Below are 20,902 nucleotides of genomic sequence, written 5' to 3' on the forward strand. Positions count from 1 at the left end.
ATCCAAATCTTGCTTTTCTGGTGTGTTCAGGTACCAGGACATGTACTGGGAGAACTGGTTCTAATGATACCAAGTAGTCTTGTTTATGTTTCTTATGTTCTTGTGCTTTCCTCTCACAGTACTTTCTTCGTGCCACCTTGTTATCTCTGGTGTTAACTTGTGTTGTTGTCACTGACTGCAGCCTGTCCTGCCTGTGAACCTGTGATCTTAGGTGTGTCAACACTTCTGGCTGACCATGTCTCTCAGGCAAATTTTTGGTTCTGGAGAGTTGTGCCACTGGGTTAACTCTGAGGCAGAAGGATCCTGTTCCCTGTTGCTGTGCAGTTCCTGATTCCTGTAGTCTCCTAGCAGGTCTCTATTTGGTCAGCTATTGGAGCAAAAGTGTTTGTTCACTTGTGAACTTAGGAGTGATAGCACTCCTGAGAGACCAGTTACCTCCATGTGGGATTTGGTTTAGGAGAGCTGTGATAAAGGGTTAACTCTGGGGTGCTGATGGTGACCAGAAGTATCCTGTCCCCAGTTCCTCTGTGGTTCCTGAGCCCTGTGGACTCCCAGCAGGTTCCTCTTTGACCAGTTATTGGAGTAAAAATCGTTTTATTCACTCCTAGGAGACCAGTTCTCTCCAGGCCGGATTTGGGTCAGGAGAGCTGTGCCATGGCATTAACCCCCCGAGGTGCAGATGGAGACTGGAAGCTTAGCCTGCTGTTGCTGTCTTGGTTGCCCTTCATGCTGGTGATCGAAACTTTATCCAGTGGAGACACCTTTTGCTGGAAATGTGTTACTACATTCACTTCATGCACTGCAGTTCTTACCTTCCCTGAATCTTAAGTGTTGTTTGTCTTGCCAGAAATGTTCTGTTCCCTGTCTCATGTGAAACTGAATTCTGCAATGTTAATTCTAACTGTTCCTGGCACCATACTGCCAGGTTTGTTGTTGCTGTTGTTGTTGTTGTTGCCTCCCTGACTCCTGCGTGCCCTTTAAATGTTGGCTTCTTCATAGTTCTAGTTTGTATTCTCCATTTGCAAACTTGTGACAAAGGACCCAGACTTGTCTGGTAAGAAATTGTAAAAGAGGACTCACTGATTTGTCAATATTCTTGCTGCATGCTCTGTTGCTGGAAGGTGGTTTGTTTCACATGGAGCATGTGTGGGTGTCAAGGTGGTTTGTATGAGCTTCTGATAACCAGGTGTCAGAATAGTCCCCACTGCAGCAAATGCAAAGCATGGCGAGAAAGGTTCTGACAGGTAACACCAGTAACAAGTTGGACAACATTGCACAGAACTGATTGCCAGCTCAGTGACTGAAAGAAAGGGGATTAGTTTCTGACTACCAGATGCTGCATATCCTCTGTTCTTTCTCTCTCCTCTGCTGCTCTCTTCTGACCACTTAAGCACCTTAGTTTACCTCTCAGGTTATAGAACTTTTGAGGAACTATCAAGGATGTATTAGCAAGCTGATTTCAGCATGACCATAATTTGAGGGCTATTAAAGGGGCATTGGCATTGTTGCAGCTTTTCTACCATTTCTGATTGGTAAGCCATTGTACCCACATTTGAATTTGTCTCACTTTTCAGGAGATCAACTTCTTGAGGATTCAAACCTTGAGATGTGATGGCAAAGATGTAGTGCCTAACTCTTATCCAAAGCTTTGAATCCTGAACACTGCTGCAGTGTTTAGAGAGAGGGTGGGTCATGGGAAGCTTAAACTGTGTGTCTGTATTTCATGATTCATAAACTAGAGATAATATCTTCTCTTCACTGTGTTAGGAGTAAATGTATGGAATCTGCAGTATGTTTGAAGAATAGTCTGCCATATAGTAGGTGCTTAATACTTTTTTTTATCTTTATTCTCTTTTGTACCAGTGATATCCACTGAGGAACTGTCCTATGTCTGGGTTCATGTAACTGTTTCTGTTCCAGAATATATCATGTTATATTTGAAGGAACTGGTCCTTTCTGTCTGAAGAGACAAATATCTGTCAGGTAATATAAACTATAACAGATAATCTTCTGATTTACAGAATATCATTAGTAATTGGCATACAGTAGCACATAGTAGGTGTATATTATCATTCTCTAGTATTGGTTAACATCCATCTATTATATATGCACTTCCTATTGGGTGAGTTGCTCAGGGAGTGCCATTGACTCCAAGATTGATTCCCTTCACTCCAGTGTTTCTCAAATTATTTGTTTTCCTCTTTAGTCTGCTGCATGTACCTTTTCAACCTAATTGGAGTCTATATCAGTTTCCACTCCCCTTAAATCTACTGCACATGAGAAGGATATGTTTCAGTGGTTGGGTCAACATCATTAATACATTACCTTTTCTTTAAAAGAGTTTCCTATCTTAAAATTAATGACACCATATTTTCTTGGTTTTCCTTTCTACAAATCTTTACTGCCAATCCCCTCCCCCCCCGCCCCCATTTCATCTGTTTAATGCCCATCTCCTCTCCACATGTTTCAATACCCTGGCCTTATTCCTGGACACCCATTTCTTCTTCATTTACAATTTCCGCATATGGATCTCTTTTGGCTATCTTAGTTCAAAATGCCACCTATTTGTGATAACACTACACATGATCTTAGCCAAAAGGCCGAGAAGCGATGTGATAACACTAGAATTGGTATTTTCAAGTATTTTTTCCTTTGAGTTTCAACTTTATGAATCTTATTTAGCTGATTTAAAAAGTGTCTTGTATTGTATATGAAATCCTCATAAGTATGGGGCATTGTTCCCTTTCTGCCTAAACTCAATAAATGCCTGCTTTCAAAAGAAAATAAGTCTTTTTGTATTCATATCTAACTCTTTAGACATGATTGTTGAAACCACCAGTTTCTTTCTCACAGCCCTGTTAGAGATCTGCCTGGAGTTTCTATGGCCCAGCTTCTGTCTACCACATACAGCTTCCTCACTGGTCCTATCAGAGACTTAATGAATATGAATTGCTTGTATCATTTCTATACTTAAATTCCAAATTACTTTTATAGCTCTAAGCCTAACTTATTCAGATCTTTTCTACTCCAAAGCAGTTGTTTGCACTTTCATCCTTTCCCCCCATGTACCAAGAATACTACCTCTTAATTTCTCAGTCACTCAAATTCTACTTTAAGCGAGTAGTTAAGAAAGTTTAGCAAAACGACTGGAGACAGTGCTCAGTTGTTAAGCACTCTTAATTCTCAACCTTACTTTCATTTCCAACACTTACTTGGTGGCCACCAACCATCTTATTGTTAATTCCAGGGGATCTCAAGCCCTCTTCTGGCTTCCACAAGCACTGACTATATGTGTGTGGAACACACCCCCCCCCAACACACACATGTATAGTCAAATCACACACACACACACACACACACGCACACACGCACACACACACGCACACACACACGCACACACACACACAAATAGTCAAATGTTTTTAAATCATACTGAATCTTTTAGAAGGAAATATTAGAAAGACCCTTACATATTCATACTCATGTGGGCATAACTGAATACTTAAAGTATAGTCGTTCATCAGGGCAATGTTGTATAACACTGCTTTGTAGTCAATTGTATTGCTTATCCAGAAATACATAATAAAATATATATCTTTGAAAAAAATTTAATGTAAATGATTGGGGAATATATTGTATAGATGGCCTTTGACTCATGATATATATACTAATGAATCCATCCTAATTTGAATATATTTAACACTCCCAGGCTACTGAATGCAAAGGTAAACCTACTTAGAAGATGCTCGAAATTATACTCATTTGTAGAAACTCAGATGTGACCCTCACAACAGAATATTGTATTATATTGTATTGTGGATTTCTAGGCTAAGAAAAGATCAAAGTTAAAACTTGTTCCTGTCTTCTATTAAATGTTTATTTTGTCTATTATTCATACTATTGTAAAGCAAAAAAAATTATAAGTCAAGTCACTGGAAGTTGTGAACTGGCTCTGTGTTTTGTGTGTGTGTGTGTGTGTGTGTGTGTGAGAGAGAGAGAGAGAGAGAGAGAGAGAGAGAGAGAGAGAGAGAGGCACAGATGTGAATGCTAACATACAATATTTTTCCACATCTCTATAAAATCAATGTATAGACATTCCAGGAAACATTTGTCACCAAATTAATTGTAAAGGGCTTTGTTTTCTTTTGGTGTTAGCTTTGCAATCATTTCCTACATAATTTTGACTTTGAAGATACATGATTCTAGATCAAATGGAAAGCACCAGCCACTGTGGCAGATCACTGCTGTCAGTCTCACCATGGTCCTACCTCTTGCTGTTCTCATTCTTGTGAACTTACCTGTGTGCTAGAGTTCACCACATTTCTAAAGAATAGGATACTTTAAAGCTGATAGAAGCTCACTGAAAGTCTTACATTCTTTTTGTTGTGCTTCCTTTGATCCATCACATGTGTGTGTGCCAGGAAAATTAACTGTATATGCTCATGGAAAAAGGAACTGAAGGTAACCTCAGCTACTCAGATCTCTATTTTGTAACTCAGATGCCAGGCACTTGAGTTATATCTTTAATCTTAGCTCAACAGTCCATTTTTTTAAAAGCTTTTACGAGCATATATCCATTATATATTTTCTTTGTCTCAAAGAATTCTCTTTCTACTTTCACGACTTTACAGGAAAAACAATGAGTTTAATTAGGGCTCTTTACATGCACGAGTGAGAAGTTATTTATAGTAGCTTGGGCAACCTGCTAGCAGCTACACAAAGAAAATGTCTCTCTCCAGCCCAACAGGTTTTTAAGGACCTAATCAACCCACAACCACCTCAGGGATCTTGGGAACAAATCCTCAACTGAGACTTCTGATGAGACAGTAGGCCTAGACAGTACCTTGATGGAGGCCCAATGAGAAACTGTGTCACTGAAGATAGTTGTGAAACTTACCTAGGATTCTTAGTGCACAGAAAGAAAAAAAATAAATGTAATGAATATAAATTAAATAAATGTAAGCTACTTAGTCACGAAATATTTACACAGAAATCAATAAGTAATACAGTAGGCTTTAATTGTGACACAAAGGGACCTAGGAAGAATAGCATTGAAAGCCCATGTATTTGTATTGTATCAGTGCTTTTCAAATCAACCACCTGTTTTCTGTTTTTTCTCCCTTTTATTGGATTTTTTATTTACATTTCAAATGTTATTCCCATTCCCAGTTTCCCAGAGGTAAGCCCCATAGCCCATCCCCCTCCCCTCTTCTATAAGGGTGATCCCCTTCCCATCAACTCCCCCCTTCTTGCCCCAACCCCCAACATTCCCCTACACTGGGGGTCCAACCTTGGCAGGACCAAGGACTTCTCCTTCCATCGTTGCCGAACAAGGCCATCCTTTAGTACATATGCAGCTGGAGCCATGGATAGTGGTTTAGTCCCTGGGAGCTCTGGTTGGTTGGCGTTGTCATTCTTTCGGAGTTGCAAGCCCCTTCAGCTCTTTCAATCCTTTCTCTAATTCCTCCAATGGGTGGGTCCCATTCTCAGTTCAATGGTTTGCTGCTAGTATTTGCCTCTGTATTTGACATACACTGGCTGTGTCTCTCAGGAGACATCTATATCCAGTTCCTGTCAGCATGCATTTCTTAGCTTCATCAATCTTATCTAGTTTTGCTGGAGATTATCTATCTATCTATCTATCTATCTATCTATCTATCTATCTATCTATCTAGATATAGATATAGATATAGATATAGATATATAGATAGATATAGATATATATGGGCCACCTGTGGGGCAGGCACTATATAGCCATTCTTTCAGTCTCTGCTCCAAACAGTACCTCCATATCCCCGCCTATGGATATTTTTGTACCCCCCCTTTTTTTTGACTCACTGTGTTAACCCAGAACCTTATTTTATTTTATTTTTTAATCTTTATTAACTTGAGTATTTCTTATTTAAATTTCGATTATTATTCTCCTTCCCGGTTTCCGGGCCAACATCCCCCTAACCCCTCCCCCTCCCCTTCTATAGGGGCTTCCCCTCTCCATCCTGCTCACATTACCACCCTCCCCCCAACGATCACATTCACTGGGGGTTCAGTTTTGGCAGGACCAAGGGCTTCCCCTTCCACTGGTGCTCTTACTAGGCTATTCATTGCTACCTGTGAGGTTGGAGCCCAGGGTCAGTCCATGTATAGTCTTTAGGTAGTGGCTTAGTCCCTGGAAGCTCTGGTTGGTTGGCATTGTTCATATGGGGTCTCGAGCCCCTTCAAGCTCTTCCAGTCCTTTCTCTGATTCCTTCAACATGGGTCCCGTTCTGAGTTCAGTGGTTTGCTGCTGGCATTCGCCTCTGTATTTGCTGGTATTCTGGCTGTGTCTCTCAGGAGAGATCTACATTCGGTTCCTGTCAGCCTACACTTCTTTGCTTCATCCATCTTATCTAATTGGGTGGCTGTATATGTATGGGCCACTTGTGGGGCAGGCTCTGAATGAGTGTTCCCTCTGCTTCTGTTCTAAACTTTGCCTCCCTATTCCCTGCCAAGGGTTTTCATGTTCCCCTTTTAAAGAAGGAGTGAAGCATTTGCATTTTGGTCATCCTTTTTGAGTTCCACGTGTTCTGTGCATCTAGGGTAATTCAAGAATTTGGGCTAATAGCCACTTATCAATGAGTGCATACCATGTGTGTTTTTCTGTGATTGGGTTACCTCACTCAGGATGATATTTTCTAGTTCCATCCATCTGCCTATGAATTTCATAAAGTCGTTGTTTTTGATAGCTGAGTAATATTCCATTGTGTGGATGTACCATATTTTTGTATCCATTCCTCTGTTGAAGGGCATCTGGGTTCTTTCCAGTTTCTGGCTATTATAAATAAGGCTGCGATGAACATAGTGGAGCACGTGTCTTTTTTATATGTTGGGGCATCTTTTGGGTATATGCCCAAGAGAGGTATAGCTGGGTCCTCAGGTAGTGCAGTGTCCAATTTTCTGAGGAACCTCCAGACTGATTTCCAGAATGGTTGTACCAGTTTGCAGTCCCACCAACAATGGAGGAGTGTTCCTCTTTCTCCACATCCTCGCCAGCATTTGCTGTCACCTGAGTTTTTGATCTTAGCCATTCTCACTGGCGTGAGGTGAAATCTCAGGGTTGTTTTGATTTGCATTTCCCTTATGACTAAAGATGTTGAACATTTCTTTAGGTGTTTCTCAGCCATTAGGCATTCCTCAGCTGTGAATTCTTTGTTTAGCTCTGAACCCCATTTTTAATAGGGTCATTTGTCTTCCTGTGGTCTAACTTCTTGAGTTCTTTGTATATTTTGGATATAAGCCCTCTATCTGTTGTAGGATTGGTAAAGATCTTTCCCCAATCTGTTGGTTGATGTTTTGTCATAACAACGGTGTCCTTTGCCTTACAGAAGCTTTGCAGTTTTATGAGATTCCATTTGTCGATTCTTGATCTTAGAGCATAGGCCATTGGTGTTTTGTTCAGGAAATTTTCTCCAGTGCCCATGTGTTTAAGATTCTTCACCACTTTTTCTTCTCTTAGTTTGATTGTATCTGGTTTGATGTGGAGGTCCTTGATCCACTTGGACTTAAGCTTTGTGCAGGGTGATAAACATGGATTGATCTGCATTCTTCTACATGCTGACCTCCAGTTGAACAAGCACCATTTGCGTAAAATGCTATCCTGCCATGGCCTCTCACCATCAGGTTTTCTCTGGTGTTACCTTGTTCTGCTATTTCTGACAGTGACTAGACCGTCCTATAGGTCTGTGTGTCAGGAGTGCTGTAGACTTGTTTTCCTGTTTTCTTTCAGCCAGTTATGAGAACAGAGTGTTCTTCTCTCGGGCGTGTAGTGTGTCCTGTCTACTGGTCTTCCGCTGTTCCTGTGGGCCTGTGTCCTGAGTCCACCAGGCAGGTCGCTTGGAGCAGAATAGTTGGTCTTACCTGTGGTCCCACAGCTCAAGTTGCTTGTGGTGGGCTGCTTTTGAGCTCTCGGTGAGGGCAGCAACCAGGAGGGTCCGCGCTGCCTTTTCCTGGAGCTCCGGTGTACCGGGGTCCCAGATGGCGTTAGGTGTTTTCCTCTGGAGCCAGAAATGTGAGCAGAGTGTAGTCTCTTCTGGCTTCCCAGGCATGTCTGCCCCTCTGAAGGTTTAGCTCTCCCTCCCATGGGATTTGGGTGCACAGAACTGTTGACTGATTCCCTTCAGGTCTGGGCGGTGTCTCTTTGTATCCTCTTTTAACGAAGAGTGAAGCATCTACATTTTAGTCATCCTTCTTGGGCTTCGTGTGGTCTGTGGATTGTATCTTGGGAAATTCGAGCTTTTAGGCTAATATCCACTTATCAGTGAGTGCATACTGTGTGTGTTTTTCTGTAATTGGGTAACCTCACTCAGGATGATATTTTCCAGTTCAATCCATTTGTCTATGAGTTTGATGAAGTCATTGTTTTGAAAGCTGAGTATACACCATCGTTTAGATGTACCACATTTTCTGTATCCGTTCCTCTGTTTAAGGTCATCTGGGTTCTTTCCAGTTTCTGGCTATTATAAATAAGGCTGCTATGAACATAGCATGTGTCTTTGTTATATTTCGGAGCATCTTTTAGGTATATACCCAGAAGTATAGCTGGGTCCTCAGATAGGACAATGTCCAATTTTCTGAGGAACCTCCAAACTAATTTCTAGAGTGGATATACCAGTTTGCAATCCCACCAACAATGGAGGAGTGTTCCTCCTTCTCCACATCCTCACCAGCATCTGTTATCATCTGAGTTTTTGATGTTATCCAATCCGGCCTGTGTGATGTGGAATCTTAGGGTTGTTTTCATTTGCATTTCCCTGGTGACAATGGATGTTGATCATTTTTTAGGTACTTTTCGGCCATTCGATATTGCTCAGATGAGAATTCTTTGTTTAGCTCTGAACCCCATTTTTAATAGGGTTATTTGGCTCTCTGGAGTCTAACTCCTTGAGTTCTTTGTATATATTGCATATTAGCCCTCTATCAGATGTAGGATTGGTAAAAATCTTTTCCAAATCTGTTGGTTGCCATTTTGTCCTAATGACAGTATCCTTTGCCTTACAAAAGCTTTGCAGGTTTATGAGGTCCCATTTGTCTATTCTTGGTCTTAAAACATATGTCCTGTTTTGTTCAGGAAAATTTCCCCAGTGCCCATGTGTTTGAGACTCTTCCCCACTTTTCTTTCTATTAGTTTGAGTGTATCTGGTTTGATGTGGAGGTCCTTGATCCACTTGAACTTAAGCTTTGTATACAGTGATAAGCATGGATTGATCTGTATTCTTCTACATGCTGACCTCCAGTTGAACCAGCACCATTTGCTGAAAATGGTATCTTTTTTCCATTGGATAGTTTTGGTTCTTTTGTCAAAAATCAAGTGACCATAGGTGTGTGGGTTCATTTCTGGGTCTTCAATTCTGTTCCACTGGTCTATCTGTCTGTCTCTGTACCAATACCATGCAGTTTTTATCACTATTGCTCTGTAATACTGAGTTCAGGGATAGTGATTTCCCCAGAAGTCCTTTTATTGTTGAGGATAGTTTTAGCTATCCTGGGTTTTTTTGTTATTCCAGATGAATTTGCAAATTGTTCTGTCTAACTCTCTGAAGAATTGGATTGTTATTTTGATGGGGATTGCATTGAATTTATAGATCACTTTTGGTAAAATGTCCATTTTTTACTATGTTAATCCTGCCAATCCATGAGCATGGGAGATCTTTCCATCTTCTGAGGTCTTCTTCAATTTCTTTCTTCAGAGGCTTGAAGTTCTTATCATACAGATCGTTCACTTGCTTGGTTAAAGTCACACCAATGTATTTTATATGTTTTCTGTTTTTGAAATAAGCTTTCCATAGTTTAAGATTCCTTCTACATAGTCAAGGATAACTTTGAACTCCTTTTTTTTTTTTTTTTTTTTTTTTTTTTGCTTCCACTTCCCAAATGTTGGAGTTGTAGGAGTACATGGCTGCATGGCTGTCCATGTCCAGCTCTGTGTTTTGTTTAAGAGAGATTTTTTAAAATTTGTGCATATTGATATGAGAGTATGTAATGTGATTAAAGATTCCCCAAGGTCTAGAGTTTTAGCAAGTTGTGAGCTATTTAATATGGGTTCTGAGAATTGAACTTAAATCCTGTAAAAGATCAGGCTCTATTTATGATTGTTTCATGGTTGCATTGCCCTTGTACCAGCAAGCCTCTCTGCTTCCTATCCAGAAGAATGCAACTACACATTCTTCAAAGGGACATTAGCTGTAGCCTGGGAGATCCATTTTGGTCTTCCATGAAGACAATTTTAATTCCAGGGTATTATATAGGACCCTGTTTTTAAAACCAAATTAAAGTTGCCCTGAGCTGGTGAGATGACTCAGTAGGTTAAAGTTGTTGAAACTGATGATTTGAGTTCAATCCCTGGCATCCATATCATGGAAGGAGAGAACAGACTCTACAAATTGTTCTTTCCATATGTGCATCATGGTACATGTAACAGACACACGCGCGCGCGCGCACACACACACACACACACACACACACACACACACACACTCAGCACTTTTACCTCCTTTATTTTTGTGTACTTTCAGGCTGCTGGTTGTGTGCACACTAATCTAAGCTTCTTGAGATGCTAAGAAGACAACTCTGCTCACTATACCTCCATGGTCCCTCTTTCCAATGCTTCAGAGAAGATGCACCATAGAGGAAAAGTGTCTGAGACAGGAACTCAGGTCTCCAAGACCTTTGATGAACTGATCAGTTCACTGTGGAAGTTTCCTCAGTATATCAAGGTGGAGAATTTATTGGGCAGCTTTATCCTTATAATTAAGCTAATGAAGGAACACTACAGTGGATATAACACCATCCTGTTACCTTCAAGGGACTAAGTATCTGGGGGACGAAACAGAAGAAATTCACCAAAGTGTGAAACAAGAATGGGTACATCTAAAACTGACGTGTAAAAATAGCTTAGGAGAAAGACCCAGCGATAAGTCCTAGGAAAGGGATAGAAATCTTGGCAAAGAGTCGTGGTGTCCCTTCAGGTATCACTACAGGTAGGGACTAAACCATGAAAAGATGAGAATTAAAACTTAATACAGCCAGACTTGGTCAGTCAGACTGGATCAAAACTTTTAGTGTCTGATACAGTGTTTAATTCGTACACATTTACTTTGTGGGGGAAATCTCCACATGACAGTTGTTATAACAAAACTTTAGGCGTAGCTACATAGAAACTCCCTAGCAAGGTAGTAAGTAGCCTGTGACCTTTACAATAAGAATGAAATAAATTAGCTGATAAACAGGGCACAGAGTAAGCACCCAAGGATGTGGCATGTGTAATATTCAAAAGGATAGATTCTATGGGTGACAGATGTAAAGTATAAGGGACCTCTTTAGTTAGGATAGATGAGATTTATTTACTGAGAGACAGAGTTCGGGATTAGGCTTTAAACAATGTTCAGGAGACTGGGGAATTTAGGAACGTTGACTCCATAGAATAGCAAAAAGATCACCAGGTTATCAGACAACATTAGCTTCAGCCTTCTGGTGAGTAAGTGTCATTGATTTCCTTCCATTGAAGAAAATAGATCCATGCATTTGATAATCCTGGCTCCCTTAATGCTTTCTTTAAGCTGACCTCCTACAGCATGTAATTGTTATGAAGGTGAATACACTTGCATACTTATTGTGTTCTTATGTAATTCCCAGTGCGATGTATTGAATGTGACCTGGAGAACTGCTAGGCACAGGGATGTGAAGTACATTAACTTATAATGCATATTAAATCTGAAATTTTGCCATCCCCTGTCAAGTAGCAGTTTTTGTTTTCCATATTCTTGTCAGCATTTAGTTTTTATTTTTGCTTGGATCCGTGTCAAATATTGTCTCTCATTGTTACTTTTTGTATTTATTTGACTACTAATAAATCTGAACATCTTCTCATGTGTTTGATGACTGCTTGAATATGCATCTCTGTGAACTGCCTATTTATGCTTTGCACATGTCATGCATTATTTCCTAAGTGCCTTTTATATGTTATAAATAACAATTTTTATGGTATTCTGATATGCAAACCACTGTTCATTTTATCTATGAATTTTGCTTGTGATATTTTTATCCTATTTAAAGATTGCCAAATATTTTTCTGTCCACATCTCTTTCTCTGTTTCTTCCTTTTGCCCCTTCTGATTTCTTGTTTTCTTTCTTTAAGCTTTTGATTTTTCTGGTCTAGTGAGATTTTTCTCTGTAACTGAATTTTGTTTGTAGTATCTTCCATTTTCTCCCTCTTTTAGTTTCTTTTGTTTTAACTGGTTTTAGAATCAAAAGATACACCTGGAGTTTGCTTTGTGTATATTGCAATAAAAGCCCCACATTATTTTCTCTTCAATACTGTGCTAATACTCTTTATTAAGTAACTAAGTCCTTACTTACAAAATTAATATATCCTTCTGCACCATACACCCTATGATCCATTCTATTGCACTGATTTACTTTAATTTTATTATATATATATTTTTTGAGAAGGAATCTCTCTGTATATGGCTAGATGGCCTGAAACTTACTGTATAGACCAGGATGGCCTCAAGTTTTCTGAGTCATACTTGTCTCTGCCTTCCAAGTGCTGTGAATAAAGGTTTGAACCATAAAAAATAAATCAGCAGCTGGCTGATTTATTTTCCCTCATATTAAGGCTGAGTGAAGTGACTCAGTGGGAGAAAAGGGGGTCACAAAAGCAGCAAAAGAGTCAGAGACAGCCCCTGCATTCACTGTAGGAGTTTCACAAGAAGATCAAGCTGCACAATAAAATTATATATGCAGAGGTCCTAGGTTAGACCCGTAAAGCCTCCCTGACTGTTCAGTCTCTGTAAGTCGCTAAAGGCCCAGGGTATTTGATTCAGTGAGCTTTCTTATGGTGTCCTTCTCCCCTCTGGCTATTAGAATCCTTCCTCCCAGTTTTCCACAGAATTCCCTAAACTTTACATACTGTTTGGTTGTTAGTCCATCTCTGCATCTTTTGTTTTGCTCTACTTTTTTAATTGGGTGAAATGGAAAATTTTGGTTTCTTTGGAGATGAAATTGTGTCTTGTGTTGTTTTTCTGGATGCTTTCTAATAAGAGGATGTTTTGCTGAAGCAGACATATGTAGTGTTTTTTGGAAGCTGTCTTGTGAAAGCACATGTGACATTTTGCTGGAGCAGATGCTTGAAAAGTATAACATTGCACTCTAGCAATGGGGGAATGTTGCCCTAGCTCCACATCCTCAAAAGCATGTGCTTTCACTTGTGTTTTTGATCTTAGCCATTCTTAGGTGTAATTTGGAATCTAACAGCCATCTGATTTGCATTTCCCTGATGGCTAAAAGTATTGAAATGTTCTTTAAGTCTTTCTCAGCATTTAAGATTCCTCTCTTGAGAAACCTATTTAGATCTGTACCCAAGGTTTTTGTTGTTGTTGTTGTTTTTCTTTTATTGGTTATTTATTTACATTTAAAATGTTACCCCTTTTCCGATTTCCCCTCCAAAAACCCCCTTTCCCATCTGTCCTCCCCCTGCTTCTATGAGGGTGCTCCTACACCTACCTACTCCCTCCCACCTTCCTACCCTGGCATTCCCTACACATAGTCACCAATAATAACATGAAGTGATGCTGCACAGTAGGTGAATTTACAAACCAAATATGACTTTAAAGAGCAAACATTGAAAATAAACTAGAGCAAAATAAAATTCAAAGACTCTTAAAAAAGAAAAAAATATTTTAGAACTCATTTATACACACTACTTTGTGTATTCATGAAGACATACATTTACTAAACATGTCAAACTGCTACAAGGGAAATAATGACAAAGTAAATTACTTGACTTCTAAAAATATTTGAATTAGACATAGTTAAAAACCTAATGTGCTTTAAACAATAAGTGTTTAGCAGAGGACTGTGGAGGTATATAAATCTTAAAAGAGCCAAACGCTATTGCTTTGTAATTACATCAACACTACTTAACTAGAGAAATCAATGTAGAGAAAAAGCTGCAATGTCAACTGCTTGGTAAACATGGCAGAGTGACATGTACTCAGTAATCTTTCTTTTTTTTTCTAATTTTTTATTATATATTTCTTTACTTACATTTCAAAGGTTATTCCCCTTCCTGGTTTCCTGTCCACAATCCCCCTATCCCCTCCCACTCCCCCTTCCCCACAGTGGTATTCCCCCTATATATCACCCTTATTGCCCTCCCCCATATTCCCCTGCACTGGGGGTCCAGCCTTGGCAAGACCAAGGGCTTCCCCTTCCCCTGGAGCCCCAACAAGGCTATTCTCTGCTACATATACAGTTGGAGCCCTGGGTCAGTCCATGTGTATGTAGTCTTTCAATAGTGGTTTAGTCCCTGGAAGCTTTGGTTGCTTGGCATTGTTGGTTTTTGGGGGTTGCAAGGTTCTTCATCTCTTTCAATACTTCCTCTAATTCCCCCCTAGGGGGTCCTATTCTCAGTTCAGTGGTTTGCTGCTATCATTGATCTCTGTATTGGACATGCTCTGGATGTGTCTCTCAGGAGAGATCTATATCTGGTCCCTTTCAGCATGCATTTTCTAGCTTCATCAATCTTATCTAGTTTTAGTGGCTGTATCTATATGGGCCACACGTGGGTCAAGCTCTGAATCGCCATTTTTTGAGTCGCTGCTCTAAACTTTGCTTCCATATCCCCTTCTATGGATATTTCTCCCCCTTTTAAGAAAAAGTGGGAGCATTCACATTTTGGTCATCCTTCTTCTTGAGCTTCTTGTGGTCTGTGGATTACATCCTGGGTAATTTGAGCTTTTTGACTAATATCTACTTATCAATGAATGCACATCAAGTGTGTTTTTAATTGTGACCTCACTCAGGATGATATTTTCTAGTTCATTCCATTTGCCTATGAATTTCATGAAGTCATTGTTTTTGATAGCTGTATAGTACTCCATTGTGTAGATGTACCACATTTTTTGAATCCATTCCTCTGTTGAAGGGCTTCTGGGTTCTTTCCAGCTTCTGGCAATTATAAATATGTCTGCTGTGAACATAGTGGAGAATGCGTCCCTGTTATATATTAGAGCATCTTTTGGGTGTATGCCCAGAAGTGGTACAGCTGGATCCTCAGGAAGCACTATGTCAAATTTCCTGAGGAACCAGCAAACTGATTTCTAGAGTGGTTGTACCAGCTTGCAAGCCCACCAACAATGAAGGACTGTTCCTCTTTGTCTGCATCCTAACCAGCATCTGTCATCACCTGAGTTTTTGATCTTAACCATTCTGACTGGTTTGAGGTAGAATCTCAGGGTTGTTTTGATTTACATTTCCTTGATGTCTAAGGATGTTGAACATTTATGTGCTTTGCTACCATTCTATAGTCTTCAGCTGAGAATTTTTTTGTTTAGCTCTTTGCCCATTTGTAAATAGGGTTATTTGATTCTCTGGAGTCTAACTTCTTGAGTTCTTTGTATATATTGGATATTAGTTCTCTATCAGATGTAGGATTGGTAACGATCTTTTCTCATTCTATTGGTTGCTGTTTTTTCCTAAAGACAATGTCCTTTGCCTTTGTAATTTTGAAGCTTTGTAATTTTATGAGGTCACATTTGTCAATTGTTGATCTTAGAACAAAAACCCTTGGTGTTCTGTTCAGTTCTTTCCCACTTTCTCTTCTTTTAGTTTCAGTGTATCTGTCTTTATGTGGAGGTTCTTTATCCACTTTGACTTGAGCTTTGTACAAGGAGTCAAGAATGTGTCAATTTGCATTCTCCTACATGCTGACCTCCAGTTGAACCTGCACCATTTGTTGAAAATGTTGGCTTTTCCCCCAAGGTTTAAACCCAAAGGTTTTAGCTCCTTTGTTAAAGATCAAGTGACCATAGGTGTGTGGGCTCATTTCTGGGTCTTCAATTCTATTCCATTGATCTGCCTGCCTGTCTCTGTACTAATATCATACAGTTTTTATCTCTATTCCTCTGTAATACAGCTTGAGGTTAGGAGTAGTGATTCTCTGAGAAGGTCTTTTATTATTGAGAATGGCTTTTACTATCCTGGGTTTTTTGTTATTTCAAATGAATACTACTATGTTGAGTAGGAAGGGAGAGAGTGGTCAGTCTTGTCTAGTCCCTGATTTTAGTGGGATTGCTTCAAGTGTACCCTAGTTTTTAAAATGTATCAATTGGTTTATCAATGTTGACTTTCTTCAGTCCTTTATATATTTTGGATATTAGGGCTCTGTCACATGTGGAGTTCATAAAAAAACTTTTCCCATTTTGTATGCTGATATTTTGTCCAATTATTAGTATCCTTTCCTTTCAGAAGCTTTTCACTTTCATGAGGTCCCATTCATTAATCTTCAATATGAATGCCTGTGCTCTTGGTATTCTGTTCAGAAAGTTGTCTTCTGTGCCAATTCATTCAAGGCTATTCACTATTTTCTCTTCTATCAGGTTCAGTGTATCTGGTTTTATGTTGGTCATTGATCTTCTTGGACTTGAGCTTTGTGCAGGATGATACAAATGTATTGTTTGCATTCTTCTACATGCAACCATCTAGTTTGACCAGCATATTTTGTTGAACATGCTTGTTTTTATTCTCTTGTATATTTCTGGCTTCTTTATCAAAATTTACTTGCCCATAGGTTTGTGGATATACATCTGGGGCTTTGATTTGATTACATTGATCAATCTGTTTGCTTTTATGCTAATGCAGTTTTTATTACTGTAGCTCTGTAGTATAGTTTGAAATCAGGGATGGTGATACCTCCAGAAGTTCCTTTATTGTACAGGATTGTCTTAGGTATCCTAGTTTTTGTTTTTGTTTTTTCCCATTTTGCCAATGATCAGCCTCAGTTGTTTGGGGGTTCTCATAAATAGGAGAATTGGATAGGCTGTATGAAATTGGATCTCAGGAAATGATGCAGGTGCAAACTAACAGGTAACTCATAGTTCTGAAGCTGTGCTCAGAGATAGCTTTCAAGTCTATCTTCTTCCTTTCTGAGTTTACTTCATTTATTGGTTACACACTTCCCTGACTTCCTTAGGCAGGTGATGCCACAGAATCAAATCAGTATGTTCCAATCTTTCCAGGAAGGTCAGCTCACTAATCTAATAGACCCATTTATTTCTTCCTCTATCTTATCCCTTGTATTTTATATAGACATCACTGTCGTTTGTGACATAGGTCCGTTATTCCTTGGGGTCTTCAATTCTCTTAACTACTAAAACTGCAGGTCTATCAAAAACATTTCCTGCTTTAAATATTTCCTGGTGCAACTTATCATCATGAGTTGGATAATATTTCCCAGAGAACAACTGAGGCATTCAGCCACTACATCCAGAACCCCTTGTTCCCTTATGCCTGGGATGGCTACATGAATGGTCAGGGCCAGAACACTTTGTTGCTATAGACATCAAACCCATTTTCTTCTCTAGGAATGCCCTCACTCTTTTTTCCCAGAAATTTTTATCAAAATTATATTTGAGGACAAATATGGTATAGAAAAATGCAAAACAAACAAGCATACAGGAAAGAGCAACACCATCTGTATACTAGGAAGTGAGAGACGCATTACTCAGGTTGGCTGTGTTCCCAGAGCTTAAACTGTGTCGTGCAGCTGTGTTGGCCACCGTGCCACACCTAAACCATAGGAACTTCAGTATTGTTCCTCCAAGGTCGCTAAGGAATTGTTTTGGAATTTTGATGGGGATTGCATTGAATCTAAATTGCTTCTGCTAAAATGGCCATTTTTAATTTGTTAATACTACTGATCCATGAGCAACGGAGATCTTTTCATCTTCTGATATCTTCTTCAATTTCTTCCAAGACTTAAAGTTTTTGTCCTATGTATCTTTCACTTGCTTGGTTAGATTTACTCCAAGATATTTTATATTACTTGTGACTATTATAAACGGTGTGTTTCCTTGATTTCTTTCTCAGTCCTTTTGTCCTTTACATATGGGAGGGCTACTGATACTCTGCATTAAATTGTATACAGCCACTTCTCTAAAGATGTTTATAAGGAATAGGAATTCCCTTATAGAATTTTTGCAGTCACTTATGTACACTATCATATGTAGGCTGATGGCTGTATGCAGATGAGGGCTGACACAAGTTAGGTTAAGGCACACGATTGTATGGCAGGAACAAAGTTTTTGTAAGGGGGGAGAGAAGGGAAGAGGAAGAGAATCAAGATGGAGAAGGATGACTGAGATCTGGGTGGTCTTGAATGACCCTAGGTAGTAATGTATATTTCTTAAGAGATGGATTTCTACAGGTAAATTCGTCTTGTCTAGGCGAGTGGTTTATATCCTTATCAATTGGTTGTAAATGTATTGTGTGGATGTACTGTGGATTGAGAATTTAACATATAAATCTGATTGATAAATTACAGCTTATTGAGTTATGATTTCACCAGGTAGTTGGGCGTTTATACTTTAATTACCAGGGGGAGGTTGTTGAGAGTGTGAGCAGAGTCTGTTGCAGGGAGCCACAATAGGCCAGCCCTATCCTGGATTTCTAGAGCCCAAATTTGACTGGGTAGCTGGAACCAGAGAGGTCATGGCTAGTAGAGAGATACTAACCAGAGATAAATTATGGTTAGTTCCATATGGTCCTCCAGTGCCGGAACTAACTATAGGGACCAGCGTGGCAAGGTGCCACACTGGAATGGCTCGGGGACCACCTGGGTCTTGAGATATTTGAGGCCAGCATGGAGCAGTGACAGACTGGCTTCTGCAAAGATACCCCATAGTGCCATAATGGTGGCACTAATGGTGTCAGCACCAGCGTGGAATAAAATATTCCTTTTTTTGTTTGTTTGTTTTTAATATTTACCACAATTTTTAATATTTACGGCAGCTATCTGCCAATAGTGATGCTTTGTCTTCTTCCCGATTTGTATCTCCTTAATCTCCTTTAGTTGTCTTATTGCTTTAGCCAGAATATCAAGTACTATATTGAATACCCATAGAAAGAGAGGGCATCCTTTCCTTATTCCTGATTTTAGTGGAATTGCTTTGGGTTTTTCTAGATTTAATTTGATACTGTCTTCAGGCTTGCCATATCTTGCTTTTAAAGTATTCTTTTTTTAAAAAAGATTTATTTATTATATGAGTACACTGTTGCTGTCTTCAGATACACCAGAAGAAGGTATCAGATCTCATTACAGATCTTGTGAGCTACCATGTGGTTGCTGGGATTTGAACTCAGGACCTCTGGAAGAGCAGTCGGTGCTCTCAACCACTGAGCCATCTCTCCAGCCCTGTATCTTGCTTTTAATATGTTTATATTTGTAACTCATATCCTTAATCTCTCCAACCTAGTTGATCATGGTAGATTATCCTTTTGACGTGTTCTTTGATTTGGTTTTTGAAGTATTGAGTATTTTTACATCAATGTTATGAGGAAAACTGTTCTTAGATTTTATTTGTTCAATCTTTGTGTGGTTTGGATATCAGGCTGACTATGAGCCTATAAAATAATTTGACAATGTTCCTGTAAAATAACTTTTATTCTCCTGTAGTAATTGTCTCTGAGGCTTAATGCCTCAGTTTGCAAACCTAGGCCAAGACTTGGACTATGTATAATCTAATCTAGGCCTAGAATGTTTTCAGCATCTGAGACTTACTGCTGAATACACTTACCCTTTCTAGTTCTTTCTGGTCTCTGGCTGGCTCACGATTCTGTGTCCAACTCCTCTCCTTGCTGACTGTATTTATCTTTCATTTGCTTGGTTAGAGTCACACCTAAGTATCTTGTGTTATTTGTGACTATTGTGAAGGGTGTCATTTCCCTAATTACTTTCTCAGCCTGTTTATCCTTTAGTAAAAAAAGGCTACTGCTTTGTTTGAGTTATTTTATATCCAGCCACTTTGCTGAAGTTGTTGATCAGGCTTAATAGTTCTCTGGTGGAACTTTTGGGGTCACTTAAGTATACTATCATGTCATCTGCAAATAGTGATATTTTGATTTCTTCCTTTCGAATTTATATTCCTTTGATCTCCTTTTGTTGTCTAATTGCTCTGGCTAGGACTTTGAGTACTATACTGAATAAGTAGGGAGAGAATGGGTAGCTTTGTTTAGTCCCTGATTTTAATGGGATTGCTTCAAGTTTCTCTCCATTTAGTTTGAACTTGGCTACTGGTTTGCTGTAGATTGCTTTTATTATGTTTAGGCATGGGTCTTGAATTCCTGATCTTTGCAAGACTTTTAACATGAAGGGGTGTTAAATTTCGTCAAATGCTTTCCCAGCATCTAATTAAATGATCATGTGGTTTGTATCTTTGAGTTTGTTTATATAGTGGATTACCTTGATGAATTTCCATATATTGAGCCATCCCAAAGCCTACTTGATCATGATGGATGATCGTTTCGATGTGTTCTTCGATTTGGTTTCCAAGAATTTTATTGGGTATTTTTGCATCGCTATTCATAAGGGAAATTGGTCTGAAGTTCTCTTTGTTGAGTCTTTGTGTGGTTTGGGTATAAGCATAATTGTGGCTTCAAAGAAGGAACTGGGTAGTGTCCATTCTGTTCTATTTTGTGGAATAGTTTGAACAGTATTGGTATTAGGTCTTCTATGAAGGTCTGATAAAATTCTGCACTAAACCCATCTGATCCTGGGCTTTTTTTGGTTGGCAGACTTTTAATAACTGCTTCTATTTCTTTAGAAGTTATGGGACTATTTAGATGGTTTATCTGATCCTGATTTAACTTTGGTACCTGGTATCTGTCTAGAAAATTGTCCATTTCCCCCAAGATTTTCCAGTTTTGTTGACTATAGGTGTTTATAGCAGGATGTGATGATTTTTTAAATTTCCTCAGAATCTGTTGTTATGTCTCCCTTTTCATTTCTGATTTTGTTAATTTGGATACACTCTCTGTGCCCTCTGGTTCGTCTGGCTAAGGGTTTATCTATCTTGTTGATTTTCTCAAAGAG

General features: G+C 39.3%; 1 long non-coding RNA gene across 1 annotated transcript; it reads left to right on the forward strand.

Moving 5' to 3' along the window:
* Window positions 1–1,216: 1,216 nt before the first annotated feature.
* On the forward strand, window positions 1,217–12,337 carry LOC147996180 (uncharacterized). Its single transcript, XR_015671338.1, has 2 exons — window positions 1,217–1,983; window positions 10,548–12,337. It is a non-coding gene; the product is annotated as an uncharacterized LOC147996180 (long non-coding RNA).
* The last annotated feature ends 8,565 nt before the right edge of the window (window positions 12,338–20,902 follow it).

The sequence above is a fragment of the Rattus norvegicus genome, chromosome 2 (assembly GCF_021556685.1).
Source record: "Rattus norvegicus strain SHRSP/BbbUtx chromosome 2, alternate assembly SHRSP_T2T, whole genome shotgun sequence".
In the NCBI taxonomy this organism is placed as follows: domain Eukaryota; kingdom Metazoa; phylum Chordata; class Mammalia; order Rodentia; family Muridae; genus Rattus; species Rattus norvegicus.